We start from the raw sequence: 26,178 nt of genomic DNA on the forward strand, positions 1-26,178 counted from the left end.
GGCTCTGTCAAATATGTATGAGAAACCATCGACGGCTAACAAGGTGTTCTTGATGAAGGAGTTGTTCACTACAAGGATGAATGAGGAAGGCTCAGTTACGGTTCACATTAACAATCTAAATTCAATTCTGTCCAGATTATCATCTGTGGGAATTAAATTTGATAACGAGACTCAAGCATCACTGCTACTAGCTTCTCTACCTGATAGCTGGTCCGGAACAGTTACTGCTGTTACGAGTTCCGTGGGGACCAGTGGTATGACTTTTGAAGGGGTTAGAGATTTGGTTCTTGGCGAAGATATCAGACGCAAGAATCAAGGTGGATCTTCTTCTTCTGATTTATTAAATGTCGGAAGAGGTAGAGGGAATAGCAGGAGCAGTGGGAGTCGGGGAAAAAGTTCTTCTAGAACTTTGAAGAATGTGAAATGCTGGAACTGCCAAGAGGTGGGACATGTTAAGAGTCAATGTCCAAAGAAAGAATTAAACATTGCTGGTGCTGAGAGTGTGTCTGAGGATGATGCACTGATACTCAATATGGAAAGTTCTGTGGACTCTTGGGTCATGGATTCAGGGGCTTCGTTTCACGCCATGGACAACGGGGAAACGATGGTGAATCTAAAAAAAGGAGATTTTGGAAAGGTACGGTTAGCAAATGACGAGATGCTTCAAGTAACGGGCATGGGAGATATTGATCTAGTTACTTCATTGGGAACTACATGGAGCCTGAAGAATGTCAGGGTTATTCCGGAGCTGAAGAAAAAATTGATTTCTGTTGGTCAGCTGGATAAACAAGGACTGGAAGTAAGGTTTGGATGGTGGTCAATGGTAATTCGGTGATTGCTCAAGGTATGAAGCGTGGGTCATTGTATATGGTTGAGGTACCTGCTGAGGGAAGTATGACCATCCCGATTAAGCAAAACAAAATCTGGTTCGCTAAATCTACTGCTAAGAGAGTTCATTTTGCAAACATGAATTCTGGAGCCAAGGGGATGTTAGCTGAACGAGTCGGAAAATCTAAACCATTCAGGGGATTCTGTGACAGTGGGAGCACGAGGTGTGTTCCGGGTACAGTTACAAAGAGCCGTTGGGTTTTGAAGACTAAGACTGGAAAATTCTCTCTTGTTGGAAGTTTGCAAAGTTTGGAGAGTGTTAGTGGTCCTCAGTGTATCTCTGGATCTGGTGGAGTGTCCAAACCGGTTGAGACAGAGGATGAGTCGGTGGTGGGATTAGCCACGACTGAGTTGGAGCTAGTGGGAGCTTCAACTGGCCCTTCTAGTACTTGAAGATGAGGGGCGGCTGCAATTAGAGAAATGGGACTAAGTTTAGCTTGTTCTTAGGAACTGGAGGCTTGGAAGACTTGGTTGTTTTAAGATTACTGGAGTTGGATGACAGAGACGGACCATGTTGTTCAAACTTTCAAGTGGGAGATTGTTAGGTAAAATATGAAAGGTTGAAAACATGTGGCTATGCATGTGAAATAAAAGAATCAAATTCAAACTGAAAGTTGGAAAATAAGTGGTGCATTCAACATGTTCAAACTTGAAGTTGGTAGACTTTAAATTGGTTACAACTCTTTCTGTTTTCACATGGCAAACATTCACCTATATATATGCATGTATGATTTGCATATTTGGTGTGCAAAAACTTGAGAGAACATCAAGTGTAGAGTGTCAAGCCAATTGTAATCTTGTGAGTTTTAATAAAATTCTCTAGTTGCAGCCCGTGGACGTAGGATTTGCACCGAATCCGAACCACGTAAAATCCTTGTGTTCTTCTTGCTTTATTTTCGTGAGTTTGTGTGTGTGTGATAGTGTGTTTCCGCTGCGTGTACCCGGTCCGGTTCCTAACATTTATCTACTTGCTTGTTTTTAGTGTTTTTCCTTAACTGTTGTTTTTGTAAGTAAAATGGCCGAATGAATGGCAGTATATTGGTTCTTATTATTGGCTTTAATTTGGTGCTTTGACTTAATTGCAGTTTTTGGTACTCTATTTAATAGCTTTATTATGGTGAGTTGTTCCCTAATACATTACTATACTGTCAAAATATGTTGTTTCTTACCACGTAATGTTTGTTGTTTTTTTTGTTCAACATAACCACTAATTCAAAACATACAAAAATGACATACTTTGTTGTCCATTACACATCCACCAAACAACTAGACAATATAACCCACCAATACAATGGTTACTTTATACAAACTACCAAAAAACTAGAATCCCCAATTTATGCTACTAATATCATATTTTCTTAAATAAAACCAAGAAAAAAAAACGCAAAAGTCAATCAGGAAGAACTTCAACACCATTACTTCTTAGTTTTTTTAGGGAAAATTTAAGAGCGTTTTTTGACCGTATGAGCCTTGGAATCACAGCTATTGCCCTTCGACATGTATATGGTCGAACCAAACAATGAATCGGTATTGTCTACGACATTCAGAACGTTGCTAGATACTCCGTACTAGATTGATATCTGTCTATGATGTTACAACATTGTTGGGCCATCCACAATAGCAAAAAACCATTGTTTTTTTTTATCGTAACAAATATAAGGAAGAAGAGATCAATCAAAATCAGTTGGGGGGAGAATAGTTTTGGATTAAGAAATGATGTGAAGCAGTAGAAATAGGGAAGAGGGGTTTAAAATGACCCATTTATTCATTGAAGATGAAATGAAGAATTTCCCCCTCACATGAAGGGCACATGTGTCGACTAACGTCTAAATTGGGACGACGTTGGCCAAAATGATCAGACAGGCAAGAAAAAAAACCACATGGAACAAGCGTTGAAGAATTCCAATATTTATACTATTTGTACGGAGTAGTCTGTTTTGGCAAACCACACGGACAATTCCCATAATTTTGTCTTTAATTTATGGGTTGAATAATGGTTGGATATCTTTAATATTTTTCATTCATGTTATGTCGTCTCCTACATCGACCATATCATGGCTTCTCTCCAAGCATATAACCTTATGGTCATCTATTATTTTGTTTCATAATAGAGTTCTTCCCTTTAAAAGAAAAAATTAACGGGGCTTAACATCTTATGTTTCATATATAGGACATAATATCACATCATAAAGGATACATTGTATTATATATTAATGATGCGAACCGGAACTTAGTTTTCGGATCGGAGTTGGGCGCCGTTAGTGACTCCCTGACTTGATTCCTATCTACTATTAGGTAGTAAAACCGTTAGAACCGCCCTAGTGCATGTGCCCTTGGAGCAGGCTCCGACAGTAACGATACTAGAATATAAAATCACCTAGTTCACTAAGTATGTTCAACCAGACCAATACTTACATTGATTTGAAAATCGGACCACACAAGTGGTTCGACATATTGAACTGAGAACCGTTCATGTTACTGTATTTTAATCTCAAAAAACGCTTGTTAGCAAACAAGGTGGAACCGGACGAATTTCCAAAAACACCCGTTCAACCAGACCAACCAATTGGACCCTTCAAAAAATTTGGCTTTAATAAATATATGTACTAAATTTATTTAAAAAACCAAATTTTATAAATATATGTATTAAATATTTAAAAACAACTTCAAAAACAAATTTCTAATAAAAAGACGTCCCGACTAACCGATTTTTAACTTATTTGCTAACATAGCTTCCATGCAAAAAGGCACTTAATTTTTTTGTGTATCTTGTTATTGTTATTTGTAAGACATCATCTCTCACATATTTCATTTAGTTAGACGATATGTAACTAAGTGTAGGTGGTAAATATAAGTTTTTGAATCAATTTTTTTTCAAAGATATCTAATTTTCTTTTAAGTAAAACACCTTTTTTTCCGAGCACAAGGTAGATCTTTCAAATTTTTTTAGATAGGTCCTAATCTTTTGGGTAAATAATTTATAGTAAATCTCGAAAAATTAGGTGGGTGAAAGGATAGGAGTGTTCATGGATGGTTAACTCAACCGAAATCAATTTTTGGAAGGTTAACCGAAACAATTGGTTCGTTAATTTATTGAACCTAATCCTAAACCTAAAAATATGGTTAGCCGGCTTTCGGTTAACATTTTTTCCCGGTTAGGTTATCAGGTTAACCGATTAACCGTCTATGAATTAATAAATGTGTTTCGAAACTATAAAACTCCCTAATAAAATCCAAAACAAGGATAATCGTCCATTAATACAATCTTTAAGAAAAAGCAAAACGAGAAATATAAATTCAAATTTAAAATTCATCATCTTATAGTTTTGCACTTCCATAGTCATCGACATCGTGAAAGAATCATCAATCTTGAATATGATAAACATATACTCTAACGTTAGATTTTATAGGTAGAACATAAATGCTTGTATAAATTGAATCGTGGCTTAATTATTTAATAATTTTTTTTTGATGTGCTATAATGACCATATAACATAACAGATATCTTTACTTATTTTCAATATATACATCATGTTTCTATTTATACATCTTTTTTATTGTCTTATAAATAGGAATAAACTCATAAAAAAATCTCGGTTAACCGTTCGTAGCAAAAAACATGAACAGTAACCAAACGGAGAAACCGAAGATTTTTAGCAGTTCCGTAAACCAAACTGGAAAAGTAAAAAAAAAAAAATAAAAGAACGGTTTGGTTAACTGAAAATTCGGTACGGACTTTCGGATTTTCGGTTCGGTTTTTCAGTTTTGGATATTTTGAACACCCCTGTCAAAGAACCCACATTATGGTAGTGTAGTGCTGTCCCTGGACTCCAACGATCAATTAAGTTAGATCGATACGTGAGGATGAAGATGGTTTATCTTACTTGAGAGAGAACCATCTTGGTGGAAGGTGTAGGGTTGTCTCTGGGCTCCAACGATCAAAAAAGGTTTAGTAGAATAGTACTTTGTATACAAATGATAAAACTTGGTGGCAAAAGTTAAATAAAAAAACGTTTTGTGGCGGTTAGAAAAATTTGACAAAAAGTTGAAAGCCGGGAGTTAAAGCCCAAAATCAGTATTTGCCGCCTCAAAAAATCGTTACACAACCTAAAACAGCTCCAAGAAATCAGCGTTTAAGGGCAGGGGGTGAGTTCGCAAGAAAAAATAAAACCCTTTCGGGTTTTCATCCACGTACGATCAAGGCATGTCTTCATCGCCAAACTTAGAATAAATCAATGATTATGTGTTTCTTATATGTGCTCGATTGCTTAACTGACTTCCCATGTCCTATACTACCAGAAAACTCATTGTTTAAAGTTAGGTTGAATCTCGATTTTGGGTGTGTGTTATATCAATTAGTTTTAATTAACTGTTTCTTAGGATAGATGATACTTAAATACAAATTCTTTAGTTCGAATCGTGATCAAAACATGGGAAATAAAACTTCAAAATTTGCTTGTAATGGCTCTTGTTTTCATCATATTTTGTTTGCTTTTTTGTTATTGTATTTCAGTTATAGCTGCTCTTAAGCAATTTGAAGTTAGCTGTATAAGAAGTTGAGTGCTTAAAGCCATTTTGTACGTACTTCTTTGATAAATGATCACAAGCTCAAACACTTGGCTTAAAGACTGTACAAACTTGGCTTCAAAACACACAGATATTTATGTTTCTTTTTCAAGTGTAGGAATGGTTAACACAAGGAGTATGACTAGGAATGAAAATCATAATGCATCTAGCCAGAAGAGGTTCAAGACATGTGATGATGATGATGATCCAGCACCATGGTCAGATCTTAACCATGAATTGCTTTTTACAGTTATGATGCAACTGGGAGTTGTTGATTTTCCTGGATTTAGTGGAGTTTGTAAGTCATGGAGGTCATTTGCACTTTCAAACAAAAACAAATTCATGGAATCCAGACCACCCATGTCCGTATCCATCTTTACAGAGTCTAATGAGCAAGACTACAACTATTATCTAGATGATATAAATACTGAAGGAAGAAGCTTCAATTCCATTCTTCCTCATTCTGGTGGAAGGATATGTGTTGGTTTTACTTGTGGTCATTTGATCTTATTCGGGAGTAAAACTCGTGATTTCTGGCTTCTGGATCCTGTCACAAGGCATGGAGTCCATTTCCGTGATATCCCTTCTTCAGTAAGCGATGATCCAGCAAAAATCAAGGGTGTTCTTGTCATTTCACCTTCAAAATCTGGGTGGGTGTTTGTTATGACAGATGGATCCACGAATATATGGTATTCTATATCGGGTCAAGGCGAATGGAATTATGTCTCATCAACTTCTCCAATTGTTGATTTACATACTTTGAATGGAAAGATGTATGCCATAGACAATGTGTGTCATTTATGTGAGCTCATACTTAATCCTGAGCCAAAATTATCAATACTTGAAACCAACAATTTTCCTATCTTTCCCAAATGTCAGCAGTTTTTCAAATCGTGTGAAAGTCTTTATGTGATGGGATGTCTACCAGAAGGTTATTATTTCTATCACAAGCTAGATTTTGAGGAAATGGAATGGGTGTTATGTAAAAGTTCAAGAAAAGGAGGGCCATCATCTAGTCATAAAAAGTTGAAGACAAGTGCTCCTGTTAAACATGGAAAAGGTAAGTTATTTATTTGGAATTAGAAACATATGGTATATCCCAAAATTGTTTGAATGATAATCTGATACATAGGCGATCATAGCTTGTTAGCACTCTTATCTTTTTTATTTTGAATTCTCATATGTTTGAACATTTTCAAGATGCCACAACTATAAATTTTATATCCTTTTGCTGTAATTTGGTGTTCTTTGCTTTAAATTTTTAGCTAATGCAATATGTGTAGCACATTGGCATGTTGTTATGCCTACGAAGGACCTTTTGGTGGTCTTTTCATTTGAATAGAAATTGTTATTGAGAGAATGGTGTGGCACCATTTGATATAGTAATTGTAGAGGTAATATTTTTGTATTTTCAGATATGATTTTACCTATGGACTCAAGGTTATTGTTTGTATGTAGTGTTATCTAATGATTTATACTTAATAAAATTAAACCCACTATGGCTTATTGTTAAAACTTTAATATATTAACTTGGGTATGCTTTCCATTGGATGAAATTGTTTTTGGCACCCATAGAAAGAGATCGAGTACTAGAACTTGGCTTTTCTTGATATAAAGAGACTAATTAAGAGATGTTATATTATTCATCGTTTTCATTTTTAACACCAATAAATTTATTTGGTTTTTTTAGTTCTTTTATCTTTATGATTAATTATAGGGATGAGCATATGGACCGTGGAACCGGCCGGAACCGGTACCGGAACCGGAACCGGCACCGGAACCGGAACCCGATGGAACCGGTCGGGCCGGGACCGGGACGTTATTTTTGTGGATTTTTGGAACCGGGAACCGGTAAGAACCGGAACCGATATAACCGGAACCGGTAGAACCGGCAAAAACCGGAACCGTATGATGCTATTTTTCGAGGACCGGTTTCAACATTTGAAGACACGACAAGAACCGGTAGGAACCGGGAACCGGTAGAACCGCCGGGCCGGTTCGGTTCTTGATTTTGGCCGAAGCCGGTTCCCGGGTCGGGTCCGGTTCGGGCCGGTTCGGTCCTTTTGCTCATCCCTAATTAATTATAAATGTGATTTAGTCATTACATGATTGAAGCTAGTCCCGGTAATCAACATACCATATATATACAAGAGTCATTGCTAAAGATGATCTCTAATTCTTGATTCTTATAAGACTATCTTCAATCACAATCACAATCAACTCGATTATCCATTAAAGATTATTTTTTTTTATCATTTTCACCTCAACCATTAGACTTTTATATTGGACTCCTCCGGGCTTGAATATAGATGAATATATTAGAGACAAAATTTCATAAATGGTTTTTGTGGTTTTCAAAAAGTTGCATTTTGAGGGTATCTTGTAACACGTTAAAGTGATGGTCCTTATAGTTTTTAAACCGTTACACGGTTTGACCATTCGGTTGTTAAATCCAAATTTGATATGTTAATATTTTGAGAATGACCCATTTACCTTTGGATCGACTATAAAATATGTAATGTACCATAATGACCATTTTGTAATTTGAGTAAAATGAATAAAATCTATATTTTATTATTAGTTTTTTAAACTAAACATATGAATAATTATAAAATAATCATAAAAGATAAATTTTTAATATAATGTTGAATTATTTATACTTAAAATATGAAAAATTATTTTCTATCATTTATAAAAATATTTCATGCATTATATACACACTAAATATTTTTAGAAAATTGTTATCTATAATTTCAATGATTATGTTTTACCTAATAAAAAATATCATTACATTAACTTGGGATAATGACATAAAAACAATGATTATTTTTGGACCTGGCAACTCATGGCAAAGCAATGTGTTGTTTAAACTTTTAACGACAAGATTCAATTTCATGCGGGGTTTTCATCTCGAGGATTACATCTTACAACGTAATAATCACTCGTGGATAGTAATTTACTTTTGTATATATTGATAGACAACTTTTTTTCTATCCTTTCTTGAGATTAAGTTAATCATGAAGGGTCAACTTAATTTATGTTGTCGATAGGGGAGATCATAAGTGGGTACCTAGTAAATTTCTTAGAACTGTTCCTATGATGTTAGTACCCAACTGCTTATTCTGGTTCTTTAGAATTGTGAACCGTACTTGGTATAGGGTACCTAATTTCTAAATATTTTTAAAATATCTTATTAGTAACCCAATTTGTTCAGGAATATGCACCATCAAGGGAGAGCTTGTAGAAGGAGCTTTGATCAAAGGAAAGCTTGTAGATCCAAATTGCACTCATCATTTCCTGCTTCAATGAGGTATAAAGCTTGGAACTTTCTCATTGTATGCTTAGATCTAGTTATTATAGAGTTTTGTTCACTTTTTTGTCCCATGAGTGAGATCTAGTGGGATTCTTCCACTCCAGAAGTTAGGAGTTGCTTATGTTGATGTTTCTGCGGTCCCTAGTCCATAAAGTTAGCATCTTGACGGTTGAGGATCAACCATGCATGTGTTTATGTCAATTTGGTGAAAGTAGGATGCTAAATATAGGGTTTGAGTTCATTTGAGCCATGAAAAGGCTCCAAGTTAGTAACTTTGTGGATTATGACGTTGACCAAGGCTTGGATCTGAAGTTTGGACGTCTGGTTGTATGCATTAAGTGCTTAATGGAAAAATGCTTAATGGGTGCGTACGTTGCATGTACACGTTCGAGTCCCCGATCAGGCAAGCCACCCAGTACGTCGGGCGTACTTTTGGTACGCATACCGTACTAGGCCTGGTCATGGGCTTTTATGGTTTGGGCTATATTTGGACTATTAGGGTTTTGGGCTTTGTTGGGCTACGTGCCTTTCTGACTTTGGGCCATTCTTAGGCTTTGGGCCTTCTTGGATTTGTGCCCATATTGGGCTTTAGGTGTCCTTCAGGAATTGGGCCACTATTGGGCTTTTAGTGCCATTGAGTTTGGGCCTCGGTTATTGGGCGAAGTGAGGGAAGGGTAAAATGGTCTTTTACCATAGGTGCTAGACAAATAAACTAGATTCCCAATTATGGTTTATGACCAAATTATTAATCGGGGTGTTATTTGATTGTTTAACGTGAGGATTCTCTGGTTCAGCACCCCGATCATCTTTTTGATTGACAGCAGACTGAGGTGAGTTTGCTCACTATACTGTAGGACACTAGGATATGTTATGTGCTTGTAGTCTTTGTAACTCCTGTTGTATGTGTTGTAAGCGTGTGTGTCTGTTTGCTATATGTTTGTGGGGTGAAATAGACCCAGGGGTGAAATAGACCCGGTACAGCCTTATGCTGACATATAAGTTGAAGTAAACTCGGGGGTGAAATAGACCCGATACATCTTTAGGCCAACACATAAGTTGAAATGGACTTGGGGGTGAAATCGATTCGAGGGTGAAATAAACCCGACACAGCCTTGAGCTGGCGTATATGAATGGTATGCGGTATTTTGGGGAACTCACTAAGCTTCGTGCTTATGGTTTTCAGTTTATGTTTCAGGTACTTCCGGATCAAATGGGAAGAGCTCGGGATGATCGCATCGTTCATACCATGACTTTTCACTTATTTGACTCTGATCTGTTTTGGATGATTATGAATACATTATTATTTCCCTTTGGTTTTGATAAACACGTTTGGTTGATGTTTATTTAATATAATTTTTTTTTATGGTTTTGAGTTTTAGGACGTTATAAGTGGGTTTCATAGCCTTGGTTTGAGGGATTCGAGCATACTATTGGGTATGTCTGAACCAAAACTGAGGGTTTTGTAGGTTTTTCATAAAAAGAAATGTTTTATAAAATGAGTTTTTTCTAAGAAAATAAAGGGGTGTGGTGCATGAAATCGACCGAGCTCAAGTAAGTTTTCCCACAATACCCATACATGTTTTGTGTTATGCTTTCAAATGTGAGTCTATGAATCTCATGCTAGATTAGGGCTAAGGATCTGCTCAAGATTACATGAAAAAATGCTAGGAGATATGCCTTTATATGCATGTTGTATGAGCTTGTAGACTTGCATGCTAGTACTGATCAGTCAGTGATAAAATGGCCTGTTTAGGTTTTGCCTTGATTCTGATTACTCAATGCTCGAATGGTGCTTTCTTTGTGATTTTAGGAGTTTCCATTAACCTCAGCTAACTAGTAAGAGAATATGCTAAGTTACATATTATTGAGACAAGATAATTATAGAAGGTTAGGTTTTAACTCTATTGTGCAACTCTTGTTTGAGTCCAACCGTTGTAGTGTGAGACCTATCTAGTGTCGGTGGTATGTAATTGTATTCATATGCTAGTTAGAGGGTCTCGGGGGGAGTTCCTTTTGCAGCAGATGGCAGATAGTGATGTGGTGGTAGCCTTAGGAAAACCTAGGAGGTGATTAAGAGGGCACACCATATTTTCTTTTCCAACTATGGGAAAACCTTCTGGTTGTGCTATGTAAATGTCTTCTTCAAGGTCGCCATGGAGAAAAGTTGTTTTCAGATCTAGTTGCTATAGATGGCGATCTTCAATGGCCACAATTCCCAAAACCATTCTGATTGTAGTCATCTTCACAACTGGAGAAAAGATATCATTATAATTAACCCCCTCTTCTATTGGAAACCCTTGACTACTAAACTTGTGATGTATCTCTTGGTTCCATCAATCTCATCCTTAACTCGAAACACCCACTTGTTTTGCCGATTTTTTCCCTGTTGGGAGCTTGACTAAGGACCAAGTGTAATTCTTTTCAAGTGAGCTCAATTCTTCTTCCATAGCCTTCTTCCACTGTAAGTATTCTTTCATCCTCAAGGCTTCTGGATAAGACTCAGGTTCATAATTCTTTGTCAGCAACAAGAAGTTTGCTGAAGGAGAATACCTTACAGGATGTATCACCCGACTCAAGGTACTTTTCATTTTGACCCTTAGTGTGTAAATAGTTTGCAAATTTGGTCCCTAGGGGGCATTGTTGCCATTTTCGGAAAAATAGGAGTACCCTGGGCGTACTTCTCGTATGTTGGGCATACGTAATCAGCGGACGAACCCTAATTTTAGAGTTTTGACCCTATTTAAGCAATATTATGAACCATAATCTTCTCATTTCCCATCCTCCATTACCCTTTCAGCCTCATTTCGAAACCCTAAACCATCTAGAAAGGATTTGACCTCTTTATGTGTGTTTTAGTGTATGTTGGTGAACCTTAAGGAAAAAGGAGCTTTGATCGAGGGAGAGCTTATAGATCCAGATTACACTCATCATTTCTAGCTTCATTGAGGTATGAAGCTTGGAACTTTCTCATTGTATGCTAAGATCTAGTTATTATGGAGTTTTGTTCACTTTGTAGTCCCATTAGTGAGATCTACTGGGATTCTTCCACGTCAGAAATTAGGAGTTGCTTCTGTTGATGTTTTTGAGGCCCCTAGCCCATAAAGTTAGAATCTTGATGGTTGAGGATGAACCATGCATGTGTTAAAAGTAAGATGCTAAATCTAGGGTTTGAGTTCATCTCAGCCATGAAGTTTGGACGTCTGGTTGTAAGCATTAAGTGCTTAACGAAAAAATGCTTAATGTGTGTGTACGCTGCGCGTACGCAAATGAGTCCCCGATTAGGCAATCCACCCAGTACACTAGGCGTACTTCTGGTACGCATAGCGTACTAAGCCTGGTCATGGATTTTATGGTTTGGGCCATATTTTGACTATTAGGGTTTTGGGCTTTCTTGGACCACGAGCCTTTCTGACTTTGGGCCATTGTTAGGCTTTCAACCTTCTTGGATTTGGGCGTATAGTTGTCTTTGGGTGTCCTTTAGGAATTAGGCCACTATTGGGATTTTAGTGCCATTGAGTTTGGGCCTCGGTTATTGAGCCAGATGAGGGAAGGGTAAAATGGTCTCTTACCCTGGGTGCTAGAAAAATGAACTAGATTCTCAGTTATGATTTGTGGCCTAGTTATTAATTGGGATATTATTTGATTGGTTAGCGTGGGGATTCTCCGGCTCAGCAGCCCGAGCATCTGTTTGACTGGCAGCAGACTGAGGTGAGTTTTCTCACTATACTGTAGGACACTAGGATATGTCATGTGCTTGTAGTCTCTGTGAATCTTGTTGTATGTGTTGTATATGTGTGTGTGTGTGTCTGTTTGCTATATGTGTGTGGGATGAAATAGATATAGGGGTCAAATAGACCCAGTACAGCCTTATGTTGACATATCAGTTGAAGTAAACTCGGGGGTGAAATAGACCCGAGGGTGAAATAGAGCCGGTATGGCCTTGGGCCGACGCATGGGTTGAAATAGACTCAGGGGTGAAATAGACCCGACACAGCCTTGAGCTGGCGTATATGTATGGTATGTGGTATTTTTGCGAACTCACTAAGCTTCATGCTTACGGTTTTCAGTTTAGTTTATGTTTCAGTTTATGATTTCCCTTTTCTTTTCATAAACACGTTTGGTCTATGTTGTTTTAATTTAAAACAATTTTCTTTGGTTTTGAGTTGTTGGACGTTACAAGTTGGTATCAGAGCATTGGTTTGATGGATTCGGGCATACTCTCGGGTATGTTTGAACTCAAAATGAGGATTTGGCAGGTTTTTCATAAAAGGAAATGTTTTATTAAAGGAGTTTTCTAATAAAAGAAAGGGGTGTGATTCATGCAATCGACCGAGCTCAAGTAATTTTTCCTAAAATACCCATACATGTTTTGTGTTATGCTTTGAATCGTGAATCTGTAAATCACATGCTAGATTAGGGCTAAGGATCTGCTCAGTATTGCATGATAGAATTGCTAGGGGATATGTCTTTATATGTATATTGTATGAACTTGTAGACTTGCATGCTAGTACTGGTCAACCAATGATAGCATGGCATGTTTATGTTATGCCTTGATTCCGATTACTCAATGCTTGAATGCTGCTTGCTTTGTGATTTTAGGAGTTCCCATTAACCTCAGCAAACTTGTAAGCAAATACGCTAAGTTACATATTATTGAGGCTAGATAATTTTAGAAGGTTAGGTTTTAACTCTATTGTGCATCTCTTGTTTGAGTCCGGCCGTTGTAGTGTGAGACCTTTCATTCGAAGAACTATATGGTGTCGGTGGTATGTATATATATTCGTAAGCTAGTTAGAGAGTGTTAGGGGAGTTCCTTTTGCTGTTGGTGCCGGAGAGTGGTGTGGTGGTAGCCCTAGGAAAACCTAGGAGGTGATTCCAAGGTCACACCATATTTTCCTTGCCAACTGTGGGAAAACCTTCTGGTTGTGCCATGTAGATGTCTTCTTCAAGGTCGCCATGGAGAAAATCTGTTTTTACTTCTAGTTGTTGTAGATGGAGATCTTGAATGCCCAGAATTCCTAAAACAATTGTGATTGTAGTCATATTCACAACTGGAGAAAAGATCTAATTATAATCAACACCCTCATCTATTGGAAACCCTTGACTACCAACCTTGCCTTCTATCTCTTGGTTTCATCAATCTCATCCTTAACCCAAAACAACCACTTGTTTTGCAGTGTTTTCTTCCCTATTGGGAGCTTGACCAAGGACCAAGTGTGATAGTTGTCAAGTGAGCTCAATTCTTCTTCCATAGCCTTCTTCCACTGCATGGATTATTTCATCCTCAAGGCTTCTGGATAAGACTCAAGTTCGCTTTTCTCTATCAACAACAAGAAGTTTGCTGAAGGAGAATACCTAACTGGATGTAACACCCGATTCATGGTACTTTTCATTATGACCCTTAGTGTGTGAATAGTTTGCAGCTTTGGTCCCTAGGGGAATTGTTGCAATTTTCGGAAAAATAGGAGTACGCTGGGTGTACTTCTCGTACGCTATCAGGGGATAAACCCTAATTTTAGGGTTTGGACACTATTTAAGCAACATGATGACCCATGATCCTCTCCTTTCCCATCCTCCATTACCCATTGAGCCTCATTTCGAAACCCAAACCCATCTATAGAAGATTCGACCTCTTTATGTGTGTTGGTGGAACTTAAGGGAGAAAAAACTTGAAGAAGGAGCTTTGATTAAGAGAGAGCTTGTAGATCCAGATTCCACTCATCATTTCTTGCTTCATTGAGGTATAAATCTTGGAACTTGCTCTTTGTATGCTTAGATCTTGTTAATATGGATTTTTCTTCACTTTTTAGTCACATGAGTGAGATCTAGTGGGATTCTTCCACTCTAGAAGTTAGGGTTTGCTTCTGTTGATGTTTTTGAGGTCCCTAGTCCATAAAGTTAGCATCTTGATGGTTGAGGATCAATCATGCATGTGTTTATGTCCATTTGGTGAAAGTAGGATGCTAAATCTAGGGTTTGAGTTCATTTGAGCCATGCAAAGGCTCCAAGTTAGTAACTTTATTGATTAGGGCATTCCCTAAGGCTTGGATCTGACGTTTGGACGTCTTGTTGTAAGCATTAAGTGCTTAATGGAAAAATTCTTAATGGGTGCGTGCATTGCACAAATGCGTTCGAGTCCCCGATTAGGCAAGCCACCAGTACGTCGGCGTGCTTCTGGTACATATAGCGTATTAGGCCTGGTCATGGGCTTTTGTGGTTTGGGCCATATTTTGGCTAATAGCGTTTTGGGCTTTGTTGGGCTACCAACCTTTCTGAGTTTGGGTTATTGACTGGATTTGGGCCTTCTTGGATTTAGGCCCATATTCAGCTTTGGGTGTCCTTTAGGAATTGGGCCACAATTGGGCTTTTATTGCCATTGAGTTTGGGCCAGGTGAGGGAAGGGAAAAATCGTCTTTAACCCTAGGACTAAGGTGAGTTTGCTCACTATACTGTAGGACACTAGGATATGTTATGTGCTTGTAGTCTTTGTGACTCCTTCTGTATGTGTTGTATGCCTGTGTGCCATTTTGTTATATGTATATGGGGTGCAATAGACCTGGGGTGAAATAAACCCGGTACAGCCTTATGCTGACATATGATATGAAATAGACTTGGGATGAAATATACCCGGAACGGCTTTGGGCCGACACATGAGTTGAAATAGACTCGGGGTGAAATAGACCCGGGCGTGAAATAGACCAGATACAGCCTTGAGCTGGTGTGTATATGTATGGTATGCAGTATTTTGGGGAACTCGCTAAGCTTCATGCTCACGGTTTTCAGTTTATGTTTTAGGTACTTCCGGACCGGAGGAGAAGAGTTCGGGATTATTGCATCATACACACCATGACTTTTCACTTATTTGACTATGATGTGTTTTAGATGATTATGAATACATTATGATTTCCCTTTGGTTTTGATAAACATGTTTGTTTGATTTTTATTTAATATAAAAACATTTTTTTTGGTTTTGTGTTTTCGGACGTTACAAGGTGGTATCAGAACCTTGGTTTTAGGGCTTCGGGCATACTCTCGGGTATGTATGAACTCAAACTGACGGTTTGGCATGTTTTTCATAAAAAGAAATGTTTTATAAAAGAAGTTTTTTCTAATAAAAGAGAGGGGTGTGGTGCATGCAATCGACCGAGATCAATTAACTTTTCCCAAAATACCCATACATGTTTTATGTTATACTTTGAATCATGAATCTATGAATCATATGCTAGATTAGGGATAAGGATCTACTCAGGAATTCATGCTAAAATGCCAGGAGAGATTCCATTATATGCCTACTGTATGAGCTTGTAGACTTGCATGCTAGTACTAATCATTTTGTGATAGGATAACATGTTTAGGTTATGCCTTGATTCTGATTACTAAATGCTCGAATGTTGCTTGCTTTGTGCTTTTAGGAGTTTTCATTAGCCTCAACTAACTAGTAAGCGAATATGCTAAGTTGCAAATTATTAAGACTAGATAATTTTAGAAGGTTAGGTTTTAACTATGTTGCACATCTCTAGTTTGAGTCCAACCGTTGTAGTGTTCAACCTTTTGATTTGAAGAATTATCTGGTGTCGATGGTATGTAATTGTATTCGTAAGCTAGTTAGAGAGTGTTAGGGGAGTTCTTTCTACATCTAATGACGGAGAGTGGTGTGGTTGTAGCCCTAGGAAAACCTAGGAGGTGATTAAGATGCCACACCATATTTTCCTTGCTAACTGTGGGAAAACCTTCTCGTTGTGCGATGTAGATGTCTTTTTCAAGGTCGCCATGCAGAAAATTTGTTTTCACATCTAGTTGTTGTAGATGGAGATATTCAGAGGCCACAATTCCCAAAACCATTCTTATTGTAGTTATCTTCAACGCTGGAGAAAATATCTCATTATAATCAACCCCCTCTTCTGTTGGAAACCCTTGACTACCAACATTGCCTTGTATCTCTTGGCGCCATCAATCTCATCCTTAACCCAAAACACCCACTTGTTTTGCAGTGCTTTCTTCCCTGATGGGAGCTTGACCAAGGACCAAGTACGATTCTTGTCAAGTGAGCTCAATTCTTCTTCCATAGCCTTTTTCAACCGTATGGATTCTTTCATCTTCAAGGCTTTTGGATAAGACTCAGGTTCGCCATTCTCTGTTAACAACAAGGAGTTTGATGAAGGAGAATACCTGAATGGATGTCACGCCTGATTCAAGGTACTTATCATTTTGACCCTTAGTGTGTAAGTAGTTTGCAAATTTGGTCCCTAGGGGGCATTGTTGACATTTTCGAAAAAATGGGAGTACGCTCGGCATAGCAATCAGGGGACAAACCCTAATTTTACGGTTTGGAACCTATTTAGGCAATATTATAACCGATGATCCTCTCATTTTCCAGCGTCCATTATCCCTTGAGCCTCATTTTGAAACCTTAACTCATTTGGAGAAGATTTGACCTCTTTGTGTGTGTTAGTAAACCTTAACAAAGAAGAAACTTGTAGAAGGAGCTTTGATCAAGGGAGAGCTTGTAGATCCAGATTCTAGTCATCGTTTCCAACATCATTGAGGTATAAAGCTTGCAACTTGCTCATTGTATTCTTAGATCTAGTTATTATGGAGTTTTGTTCACTTTTTAGTTCCATGAGTGAGATTGGGTGAGATTCTTCCACTCCAGAAGTTTGGAGTTGCCTCTGTTGATATTTTTGAGATCCATATTCAAAAAAATTAGCATCTTGATGGTTGAGGATCAACCATGCATGTGTTTATGTCAATTTGGAGAAAGTAGGATGCTAAATATAGGGTTTGAGTTCATTTGAGCCATGCAAAGGCTCAAAGTTAGTAACTTTATGGATTATGATGTTCCCCAAGGCTTGGATCTGACGTTTGGATGTCTGGTTGTAAGCATTAATTTCTTAACGGAAAAATGCTAAATGGGTGCGTATGCATTCGAGTCCATGATCAGGCAAGCCACCCAGTACGTCGAGCATACTTCTGGTAATTATAACGTTTTAGGCCTTTTGTGCTTTTGTCCATATTTGGACTATTAGGGTTTTGGGCTTTGTTGGGCCACCAGCCTTTCTGACTTTGGGCACTTGTTAGGCTATGGGACTTCTTGGATTTGGGCCCATATTGAGCTTTGGGTGTCCTTTAGCAGTTAGGCCATATTGGGCTTTTAGTGCCATGCTCGGTTATTGGACCAAGTGAGGGAAGGGAAAAATGGTATTTTACCCTGGGTGCTAGACAAATGAACTAGAATCCTGGTTATGGTTTATGGTCCAATTATTAACTGGTAAGCGCAGGGATTATTTGGTTCCATAGCCCGAGCATCTGTTTGACTGACAACAGACTGAGGTGACTTTGCTCATTATATTGTATGACAGTAGGATATGTTTTGTGCTTGTAGTCTTTGTGACTCGTGATGTATGTGGTGTATGCATATGTGCCTGTTTGCTATATGTAAGTGGGGTGAAATAGACCCGGTACAGCCTTATACTGACATATGAGTTGAAATAGACCTGAGGGTGAAATAGATCTGGTATGGCTTTGGGCCGACACATGAGTTGAAATAGACTCTGGGTTGAAATAGACTCGGGGGTGAAATAGACCTGACACAGCCTTGAGCTAGCGTATATGTATGGTATGCAGTATTTTAGGGAACTCACTAAGCTTTGTGCTTACGGTTTTCAGTTTATGTTTCAGGAACTTCCAGATCGAAGCGGAAGAGCTCGAGACGATCGCATCGTACACACCATGACTTTTCACTTATTTCACTCTGATGTGTTTTGGATGATTATGAATACATTATGGTTTCCCTTTGGTTTTAATAAACACATTTGGTTGATGTAAATCCCATATAAAAACAAAGATTTTTTTTTGGTTTTGAGTTTTGTAAGGCTTCATGTTGGTAACAAAGCATTGGATTGAGGGATTCGAGCATATTGTTGGGTATTTCTGAACTCAAACTGAGGATTTGGCAGGTTTTTCATAAAAGGAAATGTCTTATAAAAGGAGTTTTTCTAATAATAGAAAGGGGTGTGGTGCATGCAATCGACCGAGCTCAATTAAGTTCTCCATAAATACCCATATATGTTTTGTGTTATGCTTTGAATTGCGAATCTGTGAATCAAATGCTAGATTAGGGATAAGGATCTGCTCATGATTGCATGATAAAATGCTAGGAAAGATGCCTTTATATGCCTATTGTATGAGCTTGTAGTCTTGCATGCTAGTATTGATCAATTAGTGATAGGATGGATTGTTTAGGTTATGCATTGATTCTAATTACTCAACACTCTAATGTTTCTTGCTTTGTGATTTTAGGAGTTTCCTTTAACCTCAGCTAAATAGTAAGAGAATACGCTAAGTTACATATTATTGAGACTAGATAATTTTAGAAGGTTAGGTTTTAACTCTATTGCACAGCTCTTGTTTGAGTCCAACCGTTGTAGTGTGAGACTTTTCGTTTGAAGAATTATCTGGCATCGGTGGTATGTAATTGTATTTGTAAGCTAGTTAGAGGGTGTTAGAGGGAGCTCCTTCTACAGCTTATGGCGGAGATTGGTGTGGTGGTATCCCTAGGAAAACCTAGTAGGTTATTCAGTGTTGAGAGCCTTGTGTTATTGACGATTGTTCGGAGGACTCGGGGCAATCCTTGAGGAAAGTACGGATAGATGTAAAAGTTACTATAGGCTCGTACTACTAGATGTAGAGGATTCGTAATTGAGTCAAGCAAAGTCACGATGATAGCAGGAAGATTGTATAATATGGGATTCCTCGATGTATATATGTGTTCTGATGGTTTTAGTGGTATATTTTTCAGTATGGTGGCCACACAAAGAGGTTCTAGCAGCGGTTCGTGTTCGGGCTCTAGGGCTGGACATATGGATGATCAGATGTGGGAGTTTATTTCATCTGAGATTACCTGTAGTATTCTTGAGCAAACTCCTGTGATCTTCGGTATGACCAAGGAGGGTATCATGGAGATTCTGGATGAGCACTTGGGCGCTTTTCGTTCTGAGATGGTGGCGATGATGCGAGCTCGCACTTTGACTTTCCGTGAGTTCCGAGCATATGGGCTCCAGAGTTCTTCGGGAAGAAGGACCCGATCGCGAGCAGGAGTTGGTTAGCGGATGTGATGAACGCCTGCCGTACTAGATGTTTCCCCGAGGAGGAAAATGCCAGACTTACTTTGTGTCTTTTGAAAGACAGAGCTCGGGATTGGTGGCAGGAGATTGGACATGCCTTGGGAGGTGAGGCGGTTGAGACAATGACTTTGGAGGATTTTGTGACGAGGTTTTGGGCTGCGTTTGCACTTATGATTGAGGTCCAACAATTGGAGAGGTAGTTTCAGGACCTTCGCCAGACTAATGGGACGATGGCGGAGATCACCGCTATGTTTCGTGAGAGGACGTTGCTTGTTTCGCAGTATGTGGAAGGCGAGCAGATGAAGAAGGCGAGATATGAAGATATGTTGAGGAGTGACATCAGACAGTTTTTGAGTATATCCAGTTTCTATACATTGGATGACATGGTGGTGAGGGCCAGAGAGAGGGAGATTGATTTGGAGATGGAGAAGAAGAGGAAGTTGGATCAGGTTCAGGGTTCTGAGTGTTAGGGTCGTTCCATGTGAACGGTATCTCTTCTTTGGCTGTGTTTGATTCAGGGGCTACCCGATCCTTTGTATCTCTTGCGCTCAGCCATAGGTTCGTTAATGCTCTAAGGGAGCTGGGTTATCCATTAGAGGTTGAGATTCCAGATGATCTTCATGTGCGGGTATTGAGGGTTCATCAAGATTATGTGTTGGAGTTGTTTAGTGAGCGGTACCCAACTGATTTGGTTCTTATCCCTTTGCATGAGAACAAGGTTATTGTGGGGATGAATTGATTGGGCCCCAATGGGGAAGTGATTGATTGCGAGCATCAGTTGGTACGTGACCCGACTCCAAGTGGGAGAGAGTTAGTGATCCAGGGAGAGGGTATTCAGCGTGGGCTGATTATATGTTCAACAGTGTGACAACCCGGACCTTTTTCTGTTACCGTTAGCTTATTTCCGTTAATAAAATTTTAATTTTATTTTGTTCCGTCAAATTCCTTTGGTTTGGAAAATCATTTAGTTATATAATTGAATTTTATATAAGAGTCAGAACCAAAATCAAGCGAAAAATTAATAGTTTTCGGCCTGGGTGATGTTCACGGCCGTAAACCCATTTACGGTCGTAAACTCGTGTACGGCTAGTGACAGGTGGTCCCCACCACCGACCATGGAACCCCCTATAAATATGAGCATCTACCCCTCATTTACACTTTTCTGGCCGAAAACTCCCTCATTCCCTCTCTAACCTCTCAAGCATAAACACGAAAACACCCTCTTTTCTTCCGAAAATCATCAAGAATCACCTTTAAAGGTTGTCTCGGAGCATCTAAAATAGGTTTTTCATTGAATTCAACATCATTGTTCTTGAGTTTACGATGGTACACCCTTCAAATCTCCAAATCTTCAAAGACCGCAAACCGTTTACGGCCGCAAACCCTTCAAAGATTCATAAATCCTTCAAGAACACCGTTCATGACCGTAAACCCTTTAAGGTGCAGTTCACGGCCGAAAACCCTTCACGGCCGCAAACTCCTTCACACCGTGAATCTTGGCCGTAAACCCATTTTTCCACCTCGATCGAGTCTCGGTAACATTCCTAAACCAATAACAAGTGTTTTTCTAACACTATAATAAATGGTTTCGCTAATAAAATACATATAGGTATTAATTGTTATTAGGATCCCGTTCAGTGCCGCGTACATCAACTCGAGGGTCTTCATTCCCAGTTTCGTTGTCCAACACTTTCACACAACTAACAGTGAGTTCATACCCCTATACTTTTACTATTTTCACGTTTTCAGGGGGGAATACAAGCCAAACACAAATGATTTTGTGAATTTATACAAAAAGGATTTCAATACCTTTAAAACTTATGAAATTAATATAATCATACGGTTTCCACATGTTCATAAAATATTTAGATATTTTATCCGTTTTGTAACATGTTGAGCATAAAGGACTTTTTCAATCTACATTCAAAATTGCATAGTTTTCAGATCATTACATGAACCAAGAACATAACATACATGCAATCTATAATAGGTATAGTTTGGGTTTTCAATCCACAGATTTATGAATCCAGAGTTATACATAGCAAAACATATAAACTATGACATATTTAGATTATGATATACATTACTACATTTGGATTTCAAGAGTACAACATTAAATAATTATTTAAGTATAACTATTACTCTATAAAGTATACACACGGGTTTAAATACAGTGGATCAATACAGAACTACACGTAAACTAGTTAATACAGGATTGTGAGACAACTCTTCAATTGTACCTTTTGGGGTACACGTTAAATCCTATCATAGTATAACCACAGTCTCCTGGAGGGAGAGCATGAGATTTGTGAAAAGATCTATTCGGGACTGACAATCCCACACCTGAACTGCTAGCAACAGTTAGGTAGGCATGCCTGGGGTGACAAATGTCATATAACCGACACTTGAAGAACGTCGTAAAGGTCAATATGTCATATCAAGCATGGTTATACGACTCACAATAGTATAAACTAAACTTATTGTTTACGGAATTTCATTCTTCTTTAGTTTTATTTTCATTAATAAAACTAGTTCATAATACAACTGGAGGATTTCAGGGATTTCAACTCATAGTTTTATTTTAAGTAATGAAACTACTATACATACTGGTGGTAACTAGGGTTTTCAAAAAAGAACATTGTATACATTACTGGTGATAGCCAGGGTTTTCATACAAAGGAGTTTTTCATTCAAAACAACGATATACAATACAGCTGGTGGTAACCAGGCATACAAACTAATACATTATACACTACTACAGAACATAGTAATAAACATATATGTTAGAAAATATTGGATTTTCTTGAAAAACATACAAACATTGTACAGATTCATTGACATGTTTTCATTACAAAAACATGCTTATGAACTCACCAGCTTAATGCTGATACTCTTTTCAAAACCACTTGTATTCTCAGGAAATCAGTAGACTGGTACCTCATCAAAATTTTGAGAAGACGGAGCATATAGAGTCACGTCTTTATTTTGCTACTTATGATGTATATAAATATGAATCAAACAGATGTAAATACATTTTTATATATTCAATGTAATGGTTGTGTTTACTTTGATTACTATGATGCAATTGTTGTGATACTACATATGACGTCATCCACCCACGAACGTTTCCGCCGTTCCGGTTTGGGGGTGTGACAAACAGTTAGTGACAGACGCTATATTCATCATGGATTTTTGGATTTGTGGCCTATGTGATGGATACTCAGGAAAATGGTAAGACGCCGGTGGGTGATGTACTGACTGTTTAAGAATATTCGGATGTGTTCCGGAAGGATTTTCCTGGAGTGCCTCCAGAGAGATAGGCGGAGTTTGAGATTAACTTGGTTCCAGGTGCGGATCTGATAGCTAAAGCACCTTATCGATTGGCAACTCCAGAGATGTAGGAGTTGTCTACACAACTACAAGAGCTGTTAGACATGGGATTTATTCGGCTGAGTAGTTAACCATCACGAGCGTTGATCTTGTTTGTGAAGAAAACCGATGGGTCAAATCAAGTGTGTATCGACTACTGAGAGTTGAATAAGCTAACGGTGTAGAACCGTTAACCGCTCCCGAGGATTAACGATTTATTTGACCAGCTCCAGGGTGCATCTTGGTTTTCCAAGATTGATATACATTCGGGTTGTCACCTTGTAACACCCTATTCCGAATCTTTTCCTAATTCGGTGTCGTGACCCGAAGATCTGTTATCATAAGGCTTAAGGCCTTTGGGAAAGAGAGGTTTAGACCCCCTTTGGGTGTGGGTATTTTAAGTTAGATGATCCGGGAGCTCGACTATCATTTGGAGTTCAAGGGTATAATCGTAAATTGGCAATTTAGACCTTTTAGGATATTTAAATTTTAGTTCGGAATGTTTTAAGGCAATGATGAGTTTATATATGTGTAGAGCTTCTCCTTACCTTTCCGTGGATATAAGGATCGTTGAAATCGAACTTAAAACGAAGAAGTTATGGCCTTCGGAAGTTTGGTAGTATTAGGGTTGAGCCTAGTACGCATGGTATACATAGAAGTATGCATGGCGTACTAGGCAGGGAATTCGCGGAAGCCTCTTGGTATATGCTAGGCATAACAGAAGTACGCATGACATACTCCAGTCATACCCAAACCCTAATTTAGGGTCTTGGACCCTATTTAAGCTCCTTAACTTGTGTCCAAACCCTCTCTCCTTTAGCCTCCATCCTATTAAACCCTAGAAACAAAACCCTAGCCTCCATTGGTATGATTCTTGAGCTTCTTAGAGAAATGTGGGATTGCTTAAAGCTTGTGGGTCCAGGCTTTGTGCATCTTGATCTACATTCTGGAGGTATAAAGCTTCAAACGTTATGGTTTTCTAGTATATATCTAGTTTTGGGTGGTGTTTTCCGAAGTTTTGGTCCCAAGGTTGTTGTTCTTGTGAGTAGAAGCAACTCCAGGACCTTAGAGCATCATATTTGGTCCTTGTTGAGTTGTTAAGTCATAAAAATGTCATCTTGTGGGTTTTTATGGATACGTGCATGAGTTGGTGTTCTTTATATGGATAAAAACAAGGATTTGGTCCTATTAAGTCATGCAAAGGAGTAAAGTTGCCAACTTTACATGTTAAGACATCATTTAGGGTAAGATAAATGTTTGGATGCTTTTCTCTCAACCACTAAGAGCTTATTATGGACTTTTGGGCTTCCGATGAGTAAGCTGGGCATATGTAGGAGAGTACGCTCAGCGTAATGTCGGTTTTTTGCATTGTCGACTTGTACATTGTGATTCGGCAGTCGCTACACGAGGCATACATTTCGAGTACACAGGACGTACTCCCAGGGAATTCATTTTGGGTCTTTTTGGGCCTTGGTCCTTTTAGGAGTTGGGCCATGAGAAGTTGGACCAGTTTCGGGAAGGGTAAAATGGTCTTTTATCCTTTAGTAAGATGGATTTTAGATTGGTCCTTCGATTTTGGGTTATCGGGTTAATTATCAATTAAGGTTGTATTTATTGTTAGTTGGTGCGAGGTTATCAATTTCAGCGACCCGGGCAGTTATTTGGTTATCAGTAGATTTAGGTGAGTCTCCTCACTGTATCCGTGGGTCGAACGCACCACTGTCGGCCCACTAGGTTCTGTTATGTTAGATATCTTTGTGACTCTTGCATGGTATGTCGGGCTAGGCCCATTTGTATGCTGAGCTAGGCCCATTGTATGACATGCTAGGCCAATTTGTATGTTTGGCTAGGCCCATGGATCAGGAAGGGCTAGGCCGAGTGTATGTTATGTAGGTGCTAACTGTCTCTGTGACTTTTGCATTTGTATGATCGGGCTAGGCCCATTGGTTTGGCAGGGCTAGGCCTAATATACGGGTTGGTCCCAATGTGTGGGCTAGGCCTAATGGTATGTTAGGTATGTAGTATTTTGGGGAACTTACTAAGCTTTTTGCTTACCCTTTTTATGGTTATGGTTTCAAGTAATTCCGGTTCGAAAGGGAAGCGCTCAGCTTGATCGCAGCGCATCCACCCATGTTTTCGCAACGTGATAATTTTGGGATTGTACTCTGATGACTGTTTTATTATGAAATACGTTTGAATGTTTAAATAAAAGATAACTAGTGTTTTGGTTGAATTAAAAATGAAATTTTTACCTCATAATATTTGGAACGTTACAAGTTGGTATCAGAGCCATGGTTTGAGGGATTTAGGCACACTCTTGGGTGTGACTGAACTCAAACTGAGGAATTGGTAATCTTCTAAAATAAAACTAATTTTGAAAAGATTTTTTTTTTAAAAAAAGAAAAAGAAACAGGGGGTGTGATGCGTACAATCGGTCGAGCTCAAGTAAGTGATTCCTAGAATACCCGTACATGTTAAAATGTTATATGATATGAATGTTTGCATGCTAGGAAGTCTAGGGATACTTTCAGGAATTGATGATAGATTGGATGGATAAGTGATGCCTTGTAGTCTACGAAGCATTGGATGCTAGATTGGGAATATGTAATGGTATCAATAATTTCTAAGTGTATACATTAAAAATTGTACACGATTAGGATCATATAGCCCTAGAATGAATGATTTGGCCTTATTTTCTGTTCCTTGTTTGGTTGTGGTCCTAGGGAAGAGTCTTTTTTTCAATAGTCTATTTGATCCTGTATTGTGTATAATTTGCATGCATAAGGCAGTCGTTAGTGAGAGTGGAGGTTCCTAGCATAAGTTGTATTATGGGAGTTTGGATGTTCTTTGTTTATTCAATGGCTTCGAGTGTTACTTATTAAATGCTGCTTGTTTTGTGATTTGTGGATCTCTTAGCGA

This window comes from Lactuca virosa, chromosome 5 (genome assembly GCF_052849685.1).
Source record: "Lactuca virosa cultivar CGN04683 chromosome 5, Lactuca_virosa_CGN04683_v6, whole genome shotgun sequence".
Classification (NCBI taxonomy): domain Eukaryota; kingdom Viridiplantae; phylum Streptophyta; class Magnoliopsida; order Asterales; family Asteraceae; genus Lactuca; species Lactuca virosa.